This window comes from Drosophila mauritiana, chromosome X, assembly GCF_004382145.1.
Source record: "Drosophila mauritiana strain mau12 chromosome X, ASM438214v1, whole genome shotgun sequence".
NCBI classification, from domain to species: domain Eukaryota; kingdom Metazoa; phylum Arthropoda; class Insecta; order Diptera; family Drosophilidae; genus Drosophila; species Drosophila mauritiana.
In genome coordinates this window covers 13227836-13230173 of record NC_046672.1, presented here as the reverse complement: position 1 = coordinate 13230173, position 2338 = coordinate 13227836, and positions in this window count along the sequence as shown.

Below are 2338 nucleotides of genomic sequence, written 5' to 3'. Positions count from 1 at the left end.
TATCTAAGAATATGGGAATTCAATTAGGTATCAAAAGCCTTTAAGGCATGTTTCAAAAATATAATAAATATTATTCGTTGTTAGGTAAATATTTTTTAAAATTTTCTAAGTTGTCTTTGGCAATAAATATACCCCAAGGTAGGGGATTTGAATAAACAACGGCAGCAGCAACAGCAGCCCAAGCTCGCATAAAAAAATAAGGAAAACTTTTTCGATTTAAGCAATTTTTATGCTCGCTGTGCTTACTGGGTAGTCCTACGTAGTATTAGTGATAAATTGGGCAGTACGGTTGTTATTAAATTAGGAAATGGAAAGCTGACATTGCTGAGAAGAAAAAAGTCAATTCCAGCATTTATTATTTCCAAAAAATGGTTCTCATATTTTAAATTTAGCATATTCCCCAGCGGGGTATTCAGCTATTCGACTACTTTTTGCAGGCTCGCGTCCTTTTTTTGGTTATGTATGTTTCCATGTAGTTATGTATATATATATATATATAAATATATATATGCTGCATGCACATAGAATGGTCTTTTTCTGGAGAAGAGCGCTAGGCTAAGGCGGCCAAAGAGCGTCCGAAAATTAATGCAAATTTATATCGTGGAAAACTTTTCAATTTGTTTCCACTTTTTCCCTGCCCCAGCCGCCACATCTGTGTCATTTGTTGCAGCATCGCAGCCACGCCCCCTTCACCGACCGCCCCAATCCCGGTGCCAACGGTTTATCGCAGTCTGGTAAGTATTTTGCATTTTGTATTTAACATGCACAATTTGGCCATTTTCGTGCCATAATTAACGTGCCGCCAATGCATAAAGATCTGCGTCCAAGGACGAGGTCACCAAGGTCCGGGAATCCGGAGCAGGAGCATAAGCAGGTTGGACAGAACACGACGACGAAGGTGTCTACCAAGTTGGGCATTCAGCCATTAGGGCCACCTTGAATTATTCCGCCGGGGTTTGGGGGTTTCCTTCGGATGCTTGGACTATTAGCGCCCTGCGAACACTGCAAGAAATGGGATGCAAGTTCATATAATATACATAAGAAAACACTAAGAATACTTGCCTATCTAGTTCACTTGTAACTTAAATATGTATAAAGATTGATACTGTATTTAAGTACACTTTAATTTAATAATAAGTTGAGTGTTTTCAGATTATCCGTCTGTTTTAAGACACACATAATTTTCTTTTTTCAGAAAACTAATACATTTTCGCTCGGTGTATTTAATATCGCCATCAGCCATTGCCGCAAGACGCAAAGAAAGCGGATCCGGCGATAAGTTGGCCTGGTGATTGGAAGGGAGAAGGGAGCCTCGGGATGTAGACAGGCCGCCAAATGCCGCAATCAAGTTATTATTAAGTTTTTCTATTTATCCAGCATAATTCATAATTTGTTTACAAAGCGTATAATAATGTTAACGTCTTGTCCCCCCAGCTCCTCCGAGTTGCTGGCCATAAACTGCTCCCACTTGCCACTTGCCACATTCCACTTGCCACTGGCCAGTAAGTCCGCTGTCAGCGCGGCAAGATAATCAGCTCCGAACTCGACGTGGACTTTCCTCATTTTATCTCTGGCCGGTCGGTCGGTGACTTCTTTTCATTTTAGTGAAAATATTTCCCTTTTTTCTTGGTTTGCCAGCGTGCAAATCACATTACGGCTCAAAAAAATAAAAAAAAAACGGAGGCTGGAAGGGTCAGTCCTTTACGGAAAGTTACTTTATCGCGATTAGGGATGGTTATTAAAATTATGAGGAATTTTGTAACTTATAATTGGCAGTTAAATTCAAATTATATGTGAAGTTGAGTTTGCATATGCACTAGCTATTCTTGAATATTATTTCGAATATTTTATTTATTATTAATAGTTATTTACGAATATTTGACACCATCATTTGTTTACAAAACCACTGACTATCCGTTTATTTTTAGACACAAAGACGCAAAGATTTCCGAGATCAGCAGTCAGCTTATTTTGATTATAATAATTTGAGGACCATGTCCACGTCTCCTCTCTAAGCAAGGACAAAGGACCTACATTCCAGACCCGCATAATCGCATTAGGCAAAGTGAACTGGCGACTGGGGGCATTCGGTGGCTGTAGATCTGTGTATCTCTGTGTATACTTTTTATTGGCCCACTTCCGGTGAAAGTTTGGTTACCACAGCCACGACCGTACTCAACTTGAGTTCTTCACATTCTCTTCTATTTTTTGGTTTTTTTTTTATTTTTTTCGAATTTTTTTGCCAGCTGAATTTTTAACGCTTTTGTATTTAAGTTTTATTTTAGCCCTTGGTGTTGGCTGTCGTCTAGGCCTGACACTTTTCGAGGCCACCCAGAAG